Consider the following 13,814-nt stretch of genomic DNA (forward strand, 5'->3'; position numbering starts at 1 on the left):
GCACACGTGACCATTGCTAAGGCGAAGTACCGCCTTGCCTACGACCGGCTACCGACTATTGGACGTTCTTATTGGATATAGAGAATGTCTGTCTTAAAAAGCCCCGTTTCACCATCTTCTAATCGCCCAAGTGCGACTTTTAGGCGGCGACTTAAAGCTTTAATTCGTTTCTAATCGATTTGGGTGGGCGTGGTTTTTTTCCTCATGGTTAATGAACCGCTTTGGTGACTTCTGAAGACCGACAATGCTATTATTTGTTTTCGCCGGTTTGTTTGCTGTTTGCTATATTATTGTTTAAACAATTAAAAGTAGTCTTATTCCTAGATAATATGAATCTATGGCTTGCTTAATTAATGTACAGGATTTCTGAACACGCCACAGTTAACTGGGTGATTGGAGCAGGCGAAAGTCCGCTTCGCCTGGGTCTCTGAGCTGATGCAGATCGTCGATCGGGGGAAACGAAGGGTTCGCTACAAGCTGTGAACGGATTGGAAGCGACTAGGCAGAGTAATCTGAATTCCAGCAAGCCGCTGTAGAAGTGAAGGCTTGGTTATGCGAAGGGTCCCTAATGGCGGCTCCCTAGGTGGCTCAGTGGCTAAGACGCTGAGCTTGTCGATCAGAAAGGTCGGTGGTTCGAATCCCTAGTATAGGACGTCTGCGTGAGCAGGGGGTTGGACTAGATGACCTCCAAGTTCCCTTCCAACTCTGTTACTGTTACTTCTAATGTAATGAAGCGGGCTCTGATGGATGACCACTGGATAACTTTCTATTCACTCTATTCTAATGTAGGAAGTTAGCACCCACCCCTTTCCTGGAAGAGTGAAATATTTTAGAAAATATGAAAAAGGCAGAATATTATATTTTCCTGGATGAGAAATATGAGAAGCATATTTTACAGACAAAGCAGCTCCCACCTTCCTGCCCCCCACCCTTTGTCAATGGGCCATTAAGGCCTGGGCCAGTCTATTCTACATAACAAAGATCTGCCTCCTTCAGGCAGAGCCATAGTAGGAATTGTCAAAGATAGGATTAGCCCTCTACACAATAGCAGCAGAAACTCGCCACATGTGACCTGGGAAGCACATGTGACCATCAGCCAGCAAGGCCCCCACCCCCTGGGAGTCTGACAACCAATCAGGATACTCTTTCGGGGCCCCAAGAAATGCAGAGCCAGAGAGAGCATAAAAACCCGAGGATTTACTGTATCTGCCCTCTTTTCTGTTCAGGAACTCAAGCCATGTGATCCTGTCCACCATTAAACCATCTTTCCAAGCAGTCTCCATGTTTCCAGTGTCTGTTTTCCCCACTTGGAGCAGAACCCAGAAGTATGTTTCTTCCAACAATTGGCGACCCAGATGGGACTCCAAGCTAACCTAACCAATGGACCAGGCCCAGGTAAGCCTCCCTTGCTAGCAGCAGACCCATTGAGTCTGTGGGTATGTTTTCCTGGACCTTGGCCATTTGGAACTAGGTTTTAAAGGGGTTTTGAGTTTGAGCTCAAAGGCTGCTTGGAAAGAAGGTGAGTACCTCTAAATTTTAATTTTAAAGTATGGAAAAGCATGGGAAATTTGTTTATGCCTGCATGTGTGTGAGTGAAGGCCCTTCTCCCAATCACAGTTGGATCTTGCTTTCTCTGTGCATTTCCTAGCCGCAGAAAGACTAACAGTCTGGAGAGCATGGGGGTTTTGCCAGAGCACAGGATCTTCTGTTAGGGAAGGAGGAAGTGTGTGTGTGGGATTCCACCTGGAAAACAGTCTGATTTCACCTCTTTGAGCGACCTCTAGCCGCACCTCTGCCTACTGCTAGCTCCACTGAGCCATGACCGGTAGGATAGAGAAAGCAAGGGGGGGTTGCCAAATGTGGAACTTTGTGTTTAAAAGGAATGGAAGCCGAGCGAAAGCCAAGCGTGTGAAGGGGGGAAATAAATTGTGAAAGGGAAACCCGGTTTTGTCCAGCCCAGACACGGGGCGAGCGTGTGTGTGTGAGAGGAGGTGCCAGTACCACCTGCTGGGGTCAGCAGGTCCTCCCGGATCCCCTTTTTGGATCCGAAAAACTACGGCGATTCCCTAAGAGGAAGGGGCCCATACTTCGTAAGGGAATCGAAGTCCTTCCCAGAGCTTTTTCTCTGAAAACTGATGGCGTGCCACCCGGCTAAGTCGAAGTGATCCTTCTGGAGAAAAGGAAAGGGTCATGGGTAGCGATAGTTCGCGGGTGGCGGGGACCCCTGTGGAAGAAGTGCTCGCGGCCTGGGACGCCAGGCGGGTGCCCATATTGAGGGGCATGGATAAAAGGAAATTAGGAAAATTGTGTCGAAAATGGGCTTTGCTAAGAGATAACACCGGGAGACAAATTTGGCTAAATAAAGGTACTTAAAAGAAAAGGGAGATATATAAATAGGAATGTTGGGGGTTTTGTTTGTTTTGTTTGTTTGTTGGGTTTGTTTTGTTTGTTTGTCCCTCTGTCTTCTATGCAACCACGTGGTATGTTTCTTAAGATTTGTGCCTTCCCTAATTTAACTGAGATTTACATGGGAATGATCAGTATGTGTGAAATCTCAGAGTTCTGCTTTCTTCTCTTTGTCCTTCTTCTCTTTATGTGTGTGTGTCTAAGTCTTTGTGCGCCCTCGAGGTAATTGTAACTGTAAAATGTATTTGATCTCTAGAGACAAGAATTTTAAATTACTAGAAAAGAAAAAAAAAACGGTTGAAACAATGAAAAATGGGAGAGAGAGAGAAAAGAAAGAAAGAAAGAGCCTTTGCCCTGTGTTTGTCTGGCCAACAAAGACAGAGTAAGGAGACATTTTATTTCTGGTTTTTTTTTCTCCTTCCCTCTCTGTATCTTAAAGTAACAACTCAAGTTTATGAGGAAACTGTTTTAAGTTTGTTTACAAGTAAAAAAATCAGTCTTGCATTTACTGTATGTGTTTAAATGGGTTTACCTGTTCATCTCTTTCCTGAAGCATGTGAATCCAGTTTTTTCTTATCTGTTGTGTCTCCATTTTGTTGAAACTGCATTATCTGTTTAGTAACTGCAATACTGTTGTGTTGTTTCTTTTCAAACTCTACCTGCAAGCTATCTACCCCCCCCCCCATCTGTAATCCTGTTACAATGCCTTTCCTGGGAAGATTACCCACAAAAGGGGGGAGGGGACCCTGTTCTAATGTCTTTCAGCCCTGCACAAAGGACTCTGCAACCTGTGGAAGCAGAGCACATGGATCCAGATGCTGCCTCCAGAGGAGACCTTCCATCTGTTTGAACCAGGAATTGGGTTTGAATCCAGCCTCCACTGAAAGTCATCACAGCAACCAGTGTGGAGCAGACCTTTCCAAGCCTGACTGACCAGCCTTACCCCAAGCATGCTACCCAGCAGACATGAAAGAAAAGACCCTGAGATGTACAAGTAAAGACCAAAAGACTCTTTTCAATCCTCAGAAGACAGCTGGAAAGACTATGGGGAGGGTGGAAATTCATTGTAAGGTTTTCTTTCTTGTCTCATTTATATTGTAATCAGTTTATTGTAAGAATTGTATTTGGGAGTGGTTTCCACAGCAAGTTATGTACACTCTAGATTTCTGTCTGGTGGAGAGGAGAAATATGTCCAAAATGTTTGTATTGTCTGTATTGTAAAAGTAGCTGCATACACATGCACACACAGAGAGACACACTATTCAGAATTAGATTGAAACTATTTCCTTCACTTACCTCCACACAAAGCTTCTCCTAGATTGATTTTTGCTCTGTAACACTAAAAGCCAAGTAGTTTTACCTCCCTGCTAATTCCATGGGGAAGGAAGCAATACCCCTCAGGCAATTCCCTCACTTGAAGAGATAGCAGAAAAGTGATCTCCAAAACCCAAGCCCTGACTGTGACTCACAAATGATGCTGCCCAGTTGCCCAGTAAAGGAAGATATATTGCACTGGTGGTCTCATGAGCAGAAATCCCAGGGCTCATTATGTGTAACACCCCAAAAAAAAAAAAAAAAAAAGAAACTCACAAATCCTGGATGCACTAAACTAAGAGCTAGGACAGGTTCAGTAACCAACCCTTGGAAATGGGCAGCCTGCAATTTAAAGGAAAATCATGGCTGTGAAAAATTTTGGGACATGTGTTTGCTTGAAACCTGACTGGAAGCTCACAGAAAGTAATATCTGAAGTCTGAAATTAATTGGCATGGAAAATTGGATACTGTAAAATTCTTACCAGAAATTTTTTCCTGGCTGCTAGACCTTCATGGTTGAAAGCTTTTGGAAGCCACTGAAGGAATCCTTTTCTGTTGCCTCTATCAATGCCTCCCCTTTGCATTAGAAAATTAAAAGCACCCATTAAGCTCCCTGATGTGATCAATTTTAATCTTTTGCCAAGAACTTGTTTCAAAACTCACGTTTTGAAAAAAAAAGAGTAGGGATTGTAGGAAGTTAGCACCCACCCCTTTCCTGGAAGAGTGAAATATTTTAGAAAATATGAAAAAGGCAGAATATTATATTTTCCTGGATGAGAAATATGAGAAGCATATTTTACAGACAAAGCAGCTCCCACCTTCCTGCCCCCCACCCTTTGTCAATGGGCCATTAAGGCCTGGGCCAGTCTATTCTACATAACAAAGATCTGCCTCCTTCAGGCAGAGCCATAGTAGGAATTGTCAAAGATAGGATTAGCCCTCTACACAATAGCAGCAGAAACTCGCCACATGTGACCTGGGAAGCACATGTGACCATCAGCCAGCAAGGCCCCCACCCCCTGGGAGTCTGACAACCAATCAGGATACTCTTTCGGGGCCCCAAGAAATGCAGAGCCAGAGAGAGCATAAAAACCCGAGGATTTACTGTATCTGCCCTCTTTTCTGTTCAGGAACTCAAGCCATGTGATCCTGTCCACCATTAAACCATCTTTCCAAGCAGTCTCCATGTTTCCAGTGTCTGTTTTCCCCACTTGGAGCAGAACCCAGAAGTATGTTTCTTCCAACACTAAAAAGCAATGCATCCGGCTGGAAAGAGTACAAACTCAGCCAAGGTCCTTTTGGTTCCTCTAGGAGGCCTCTAAGTTGTCAGAAGAAAGGAACATTCTAATGACATACAGCTTAAAGGTTGGTTAGGTCAAGGGGATCCACATGAGTTAAAAGTTGTCCATCGTCAAAAGATAAAAGAGATGCTTCAGTAATCTACAAAAAGAATTATGATTGTTTTGCAAAGAAACTCTGTAATGTCAATTAAAATTGATAAATGTATAGGACCATATGAACTGCTGACTTCAAAAGAATCCTTTGTCTAGAAGGGTATAAAACCAGTGTACCTACTTCCTGTCTTTGTTCAACGCTTCATGTACAGAGCCTTGAACCTATTGCGCAATATATAAAATCTGTCTCTGATTAATCCAAAAGTTGTGTTTGTCTTATTAAATCCACAACATTTATGGCACCCCAGATGAGACTACAAGGCAGAGAACTTTTGTTCTACCAGACAGCCTGCCTCAGCGGGAATCGACGCCTCCCCAAGGAAAATCCACTGGCCGGCCATTAGGACTCCTTTGAAGTCCATGGAGATTCAGTGAGGAGGTGCCGTAAACCCGCTGATGAAGACAGGCAAGTCAAGAATCCTTGAAGGTTAATCAGACAACAGAGACTCAACAAAAATAGATAAGAAGAAAAAAGAAAGAAAGAAAGAGGAAAAGAAAACAGGTAAGTATAAATCAGAGAATTAAAGTCTCTCTGTTTAGAGGTACCTACCCATTAAAGGGGTGGAAGAGTGAGATCTGATCAATCTCCTGGGAGACCAGTTGGCGTGCTGAAGTCTCTGGAATTAAGTATTTAAGTATTGAAATTAAGTACTAAGTATTGTGTGTAATCTTATGTGTGGTAAGAGAAGAACTAATTGCAGTGTTATAAATTTTCTGATAAACTGACATTCTTAAACAGCCAGAGTTTACTGTTCTTCCCTCCCGGGGTTTAGCAGGCAGTTAAAAATTAGAGCCTGTCTAAATGGGAAAACAGATAATATGATTTGATCAATTTGGTGTGATTTCTGTTAAATATATATGTATATATATAATGATAGTGTGTAAATTTGAATGGAATTTAATTGATTGTGATATGTGTGGCTGCCAGCAAAGTGAGATGATTTGTGCTTGAGGCTGTGAGAGATATTTGAGATTATTGTAATGGTTGGTTTGCATGAAGTGGGATTTTTTGTATGTGAAATTGGTTTAAACAAGAAGTTGATTGCAGTGCAAATGTGAATGCCGGTGTGTTGAGAATGTGAGAAATTAGAAAGAAATGCAGAGGGTTGTGTTGTTGAAAGGAGAGGCGAAAGGAAGATGAGAATTCTATGTACTTTAAATATTTTTTTCCCCTGTATTTCCCCCCCCCCTTCCTTTGGAAGAAAGAAGTAGGAAAAGGGTGGGCTGCGGACAGCATGTCTCTCTGCTGAGCAGAGAAAGGAGGGGGAAGTGGGTGATCGGCTAATGCTGTTGCTGCTAGGTCTTTTTAATTTGCATATGAAAACTTTTCTGCTCTGAATACAATTTTGATTTTATTTTTTTCTGGAAATTTTTGGAGGTTTAAAAACGCTTCATTAAACCTGTACTCAGAATCCTGTTGTTTCGCCAGGCTGGGTTAGTAACATAATTTTAAATCGGATGTTTTAAATTTCTGAGGTTTTAAATTGAGCCGAATCCATTTAATATTTTTAATTATTTTAAATTGGTGTTGTCTTGTTTTTTTAAACAAAATAGGCTGTACACCGCCTTGAGTCCTTCGGGAGAAGGATGGTATAGAAATAAAATTATTTTATTCTTATTTTTATTCTATCTCAAAGAAATGATTTTGAAAGATTTTTTTAATCTGACTTGCATTTTACTATTGTTTTATTTTTGAAGATGTCTTTCTTAAATGTTTTTTTTATGTTTGCGTGCATTCTGCATCCTTAACAGATGGCACGTTTGTTCGTTTGTATGTTTGTTTGTTGTTTATTTGTTTGTTTGCTAGTAGCACAAGTTACTGCCCTTTTTGGGAATTGTCACAGAGATGAGTTGGAAATTGCGATGTGTGGTGGGAGAGATTCAGTGGCATTTTTGTCTAAAATGTTGGATTCTGCCTCGAGAGTATGCTTGTTTTTGTTCACTTCAGTTTGCGGGGAGATTAGATAATTGTTGCTGAGGAGCTCATTTGTTTATAGAGGGATATATGGTAGTTGAAGGAAGAGAGGAAGTTTTAAGGGAAGTCAGAAAGTTGCCTTTAAGTTTGTCTACACAGACTTGTGCTGGCTTGGAAATCAGGATGGCAGTGGTAGGAGGAATTGAATGTTATAATAAGAAGGAGTTAGAGAAAGTAGAATTGATGGAAAGGAGAAGGTATGTGATTTGTTTTTGGAAAGTTATGGAAGTTGGCAGATTGAAATGTGGAAGTGCTAAGAAGTAGGGAAGAAGTGGTGATCTGAGCAGGGAAGATCAGATTAAGTGAACAAAGCATTTGAATACACTTAATCAGTGAAGGGAGTGTTGGAAGATTTGAGAAGCTCAATATTAAAAGCACAAGAAAATTCCCCTAAAGAAAATATGCAGAAACTCCGGCAGAGTTCAGCCCCCACCTTTACCAATGGGCCATTAAGAAACTGAGACGTTGCCTTAATTTCCACAACAAAAGGAAGAATAAAAGATGTGTTTGTTTCTTGCTTGCCTTACTAGGAACAATAAAACTGATTCCAGGAGTTTTGAATTCAGGACGGGGAAAGCTCTGCCTTTCAGCAATCTTTAAAGGGAAAGACTTCCCCCCCCACAGGAAAAATAAATAAATAAATAAAAATCACTCCTGATAGAAAGGAGGGGTAGCGTCTCCGCCTCCATCTATAAACAAGCAAGAATTAAGACAATCCTATGCAAAATTAATTGAATCTGGATCTTGGAGTTTGAACTGGGAGGGACATGAAAGAGGAAGCCTTGAAAATTTGAAACAGGCTTTAACCAGGGCTCCTGTATTGGGTTTGCTAAATTTGGAAAAGCCATTCGGTCTCTTTGTAGACACACACACACACACACACACACAAATTGAATTGCACGAGGGGTGTTGGCTCAGAAAGTAGGCAATTGACCTTTGGAGGGAGCCCTCATTGTAAACATCCCACATCAAGTCAGAACTATCCTTCAGTGGTGGTTATCTGATTCAAGATTCTAAACAAAAATAAAACAATTTTAATGCAACACAGATTTGATTTTACCTGCAGATTTCAATTTGAATCAAGCACAGTTCTTAACCAACACCAGATCAATGGATCACCTTGGATGAGAACTTTATGGTGTTGAAATAATTGGTCTCCATACAAAAACAAGACCAGATTTGGAGGGACACCCCCTGGAGACAAATTGCCTTGAAATTGGTCTGCTCAAACCTTTGAATTGTATTCATTAAATTAAGCTCTATGGACAGGGAGCCTGGATAGCTCAGTGGATAAATGCATTGTAATTTAACACCAGCTGTCTGCAATTACTGTAAATTCGAATCTCACCAGGCTCAAGGTTGACTCAGCCTTCCATCCTTTCTAAGGTAGGTGAATTGAGGACCCAGTTTGTGGGGGGCAATAAGCTGACTTTATGACGGCTATTGCTTAATGCATTGTAACCCTTAGTCTCTGGACATCATTTGGCAAAATATGGGTGGAGTCATTGGGGACTTCAAGCTATTGTACATGAACTTTTAAACTAAGCTATGATTGTATTTGGATATATCCTTTAGTAACATCAATTATAAACAAATGTGGGTTGCAGCTTTTATCTGCAGTAATGCTACAGCAACAGTGGTGTCAAGAATTTTACCCAACCTAGACAGATTATCATCATATGAACTGTTGTTTGGAGTAGTTTTCACTACAGGAAGCATATGCATTACTTCCTTGGAAACCAGAGACAAAATATTGAAACAATATGTGTATAACCTGTCCAGATATTTTGAAGTTTTTAGGAAACAAGGACTATTAGCCCAAACACCACCTTTGAAGTTTCCAGTCCACAAATTCCACCACGATGATTGGATGTTAATCCAAACTGGACGGAAGTTAGACCCCAAGTGAACGGGCTCAATCTCATCAAGGAAATCCAGTGAAGTTGATGATCCAAAGGATCCAGCCACCAGTGGGAATAGCATTCTTCATCATCTGGACTATTTTTGTATTTTTTTCTTTCTTAGGATTCAGTGGTTGCCTATGCTGTTTCCCAACTGAAAAGGACTACAACTGCTCAGATTCCTTTGCGCACTCGCCCAGATGTATTGGTTTTGTAATTGTGTTTTTAAGATCTTAGGAGGACAATCCTGGATCCACTGGATGAGACTGATACCAGGTGACCATCAGCCTTGCTGAATCACTCCGGAAGCTGATTCTCAACGCACGGCGGAAGATTTGTAAAGAGGACAACTGCCTTCACATTGTACATATACATATTATTAGCTTTAATATAACACTTTCTTACACATGCTAATGTTATTAGAAGTTTGGAAGTACGTTTTGTGGGTACTTGTTTTTCTAATTTTGCTAGTAATTTTGTTTTACATATATAAGGAACGTTTTTGTGGTAGACCTAGGATTTTTATTGCTACTCCTGTTTCCCAAACCACATGCACCACTAACCCTTTCCCTGACGTAGTGAGCTTCACACCATAGTTGATTATGATTTGTTTATGGCTTTGGACATTATTCGCACTAGGACTCTCAGGTGAACATAAGATGAACATTGATTCCCCAAGTGGAGACACTTTAGGTCAAGTTCGCTACCGCCAAAAACGCATTGTCTATGCACGGGGTTCTTACTTTAGACCTAAGTCAACTCCACCACCTAAGGTTGCACTATTGACATTCCCAGCTGAGGGGGGAATAGATAAAGAAAATGGGCCTCTACAACAATTGCATAGAGGAGACTATATATCACGAATTTTGGAATAAAGTCAAGATCTTGTTAAACAGTACGACCCTACCCTAGGTCAGAACTGCTGCTTATGTTAGCCCTACATCTTATCATGCTGTTCCTGTCAAACCACAACTCTGGGATAGAACAAAGGCTACCAGAAATAAACTTTAAGAAGGGAAAGTGGGGTGGATGGAATCTGTCCAAGACCATTTCAACCTTCAGAATTTCCACTCTGGTTCAACTTAAAGTCCAAATTAGATTTGTGTATCCTTTTTCCACCTGGAAATACTACCTCTCAATATGTTTTTTGAAGGACCAATTCTCAGAGATAAACAGAAGGACCTCTCACTGGAAGTCCCATTGCAACCACTGGCAGGAATGTTTGTGGCAGGGACTTAGGGGTCTGGACTAATGCAAGGAACTACTGAGTGCATGCCTTTTCCATAAATCTTCTTATGTGGAAAGGATGCATATTTGTGTTTACCAACAAACTGGACAGGAACATGTAACAAATCAGGTGTGGTCAGAGAAATGGCCAAGGAATTGCAGGATAGGGCTTCCAAGATAGGTCAGAGGTTATAAACAACTGACATGTGGTTTTCTTGGTTGCCTGGATCCGGGTGAATTAATATGGCTGTGGCCGGCCTAGCTTTTATTCCTTGTGCAATCCCTATGCTGAAACATCTATAAATAAGAGCAGTAAAGGAGATTCAAGTTGAAAAGGAACTAGCTTTGATAGAACATTTTCTTAATCAACTTGGTCCATATCCTGTGGAAGAACATAAAGATTCTGAGGCAGACCCATATGAGGAAATGGAATCTGTAGAAAAAGGTAGAGAATCTCCCCAAGAATCAAGAGAGTAGAAAAACAATCAAGAACTACCTATCCTTTACTTTTATTAATTATCTTTTGTTAGACCCTATATATGGTAGATTTGTTTATTGGAATCTTGTATACTCAGAAGTTAAACTTATATGAGAATAGTGAAAGTTTCTGCATTGAAAAACTTTCAGAGGGGGGAATAATGTAATGAAGCGGGCTCTGATGGATGACCACTGGATAACTTTCTATTCACTCTATTCTAAAAAGCAATGCATCCGGCTGGAAAGAGTACAAACTCAGCCAAGGTCCTTTTGGTTCCTCTAGGAGGCCTCTAAGTTGTCAGAAGAAAGGAACATTCTAATGACATACAGCTTAAAGGTTGGTTAGGTCAAGGGGATCCACATGAGTTAAAAGTTGTCCATCGTCAAAAGATAAAAGAGATGCTTCAGTAATCTACAAAAAGAATTATGATTGTTTTGCAAAGAAACTCTGTAATGTCAATTAAAATTGGTAAATGTATAGGACCATATGAACTGCTGACTTCAAAAGAATCCTTTGTCTAGAAGGGTATAAAACCAGTGTACCTAATTCCTGTCTTTGTTCAACGCTTCATGTACAGAGCCTTGAACCTATTGCGCAATATATAAAATCTGTCTCTGATTAATCCAAAAGTTGTGTTTGTCTTATTAAATCCACAACACTTCGAGACAGCCAGCGTGGTGCAACCAGAAAGCTCACTGGGAGACTTACTCTTGCTCTGCTAGCCTAAGCACAGTGTTGTTGTGGGAAAAAATTTGAAGGGAACACGATGCTTCTCAAAGGTCTTGAAGGAAAGATGGTATATCAATGTAACAAATGTGTAAGTAATTTGGAAACACTTGCATAGCTTTATCTCTCTTTTTGAATGAATCCCAGAGTCCAGTCATAAACTCTGCCAATATCCTGTTTCCCCCAAAATAAGACATCCCCTGATAATAAGCCCAATCGGGCTTTGAATGCAGGGCAATAAGGCCAAGTGCTTATTTCAGGGTTCAAAAAAATATAAGACAGGGTCTTATTTTCTGGGAAACACAGATTCATTATTTGAGAGAAGAGTGATGCTTAAAGGTAACTATATAACTAGAATACTGTTTCTAATATTAAAAAAAACCTGCATTACAGCCTTTTCCAGAGAGCTAGGTCTTTGCAGAATACATCCAAAATAGGATAATAATTTAAGCTGGGTCATTTGTGCTTTGAGTAAGAATGGGTTGATGTGTTCAGTGATCTGTTTGTTTTCTTGGCTGTCCATGGTATTCTAAGAAGTCTTCTCCAACACCAGAAGAGTTTTGGTAGGCTTCCTATCCTGCTTTTTCAAAACCCAACTTTCCCAAAAGACTGAATAATATTACCAGTTGTTGGCTCTAGATATGTCATAGAAAATGAAGAATCTTATGAGAAAATGCAATCATGCTACATCCAGCAGGAATCTATCTTCACTTCATCAATAACTAACCTAATTAAATGGGTTCTAAATTTAAATGTAATTTGAATATAATTATGATAACATATAGAAAATGTAATTTCCCAACTGATAGAGAATCTTTGGACTTGTAGTTATAATTTAGTCAATATTAAAATATACCAGAGTTTACTGCATTCTTCATTACACCGAACCATGAATCCACTCACTTTTGGTGAATATAATTTATTTATTTATTTATTTATTTATTTTAAAATTTATTTATTTATTTTAAAATTTATATACTGCCCTTCTCCCTGAGGACTCAGGGCGGTGTACAGCCAGAATTAAAAAACATGGAATACAAATATTAAAAAACAATTAAAATATATATAAATTTGGCCCAAGATTAAAAATACAAACCAATTAAAACATTTAAAATTTCTTCTTAAGCCAGCCCGGCTTGCTGGAAAAAGTGAGTTTTAAGGGCACGGCGGAAGGCACTAAGGTCTTGGATTCTTCTTATCTCTGGGGGCAACTGATTCCAGAGGGTAGGGGCCTCCACAGAGAAGGCCCTCCCCCTGGGGGTCACCAGCCTACATAGATTGGCTGATGGCACCCTGAGGAGGCCCTCTCTGTGGGAGCGCACGGGACGATGGGAGGTCGTCGGTAGCAGCAGGCAGTCTCGAAGATAACTAGGCCCGATGCCATGGAGTGCTTTAAAGGTGATAACCAACACCTTGAAGCGCACCTGAAAGACCACTGGGAGCCAGTGCAGCTCGCACAGGAGCGGTGTTACATGGGAGCGCCATGTTGCTCCTGTCACTACCCGCGCTGCTGCATTCTGGACCAGTTGGAGCCTCCAGGTGCTCTTCAAGGGGAGCCCCATGTAGAGAGCGTTGCAGTAGTCAAGGCGAGAGGATTTAATGGATTTGGAAATCCTAATCCATCTGAGTGTGATGGGGTGCATTTTGCCCAGTCTAATGTGTATGTGTAGGGAGAGGGAGGGAAGGAGGGAGGAGGGAGAGAGAGAGGGAATGGCATCTTTAGTTCTGTGCTTCATTTTTGTTCATTTCTGATATTTATATAGGGAAAAGGTCTATATTCACTGTAGCATTTGCCCCTGTTTGGGCATTTTTGTGCAAGTAAGGAATTGGGAATAAACATAATTAGCCTATGCTTTCACTTAGGTGATAGATGGATGCTGCTGACTCCTGATCTGTTCATATTTATTTTATTTTATTTATTTTATTTTTCATATTTGTATACCGCCCTACTCCCGAAGGACTCAGGGCGGTGAACAGTCATAATAAATACAAATACATATAGAAGTTAAAAACTATTAAGAAACAGATTAAGTAATTTAGGCTCAAAGATTAAAAAACATCCAAATTTATCTAAAGAGGTTTAAAGCCCAATTTAAAAGCCAGTTTAAAAGCCAATTAAAAAGGGAGAGTCCAGCTTGTTGGAATAGAAATGTTTTCAGGGCACGGCGGAATATGCGTAAGTCTTGGATGTTTCGTAACTCCGGGGGAAGCCCATTCCAGATGGTAGGTGCCCCCACAGAAAAGGCTCTCCCCCTGGGGGCTGTCAGTCGACATTGTTTGGCCGACGGCACCCTGAGGAGTCCCTCTCTATGGGAGCGAACTGGTCGGTGAGA

This window comes from Pituophis catenifer, unplaced genomic scaffold (assembly GCF_029215685.1).
Source record: "Pituophis catenifer annectens isolate HBS135680 unplaced genomic scaffold, rPitCat1.0.hap2 SCAF_7, whole genome shotgun sequence".
In the NCBI taxonomy this organism is placed as follows: Eukaryota; Metazoa; Chordata; class Lepidosauria; order Squamata; family Colubridae; genus Pituophis; species Pituophis catenifer.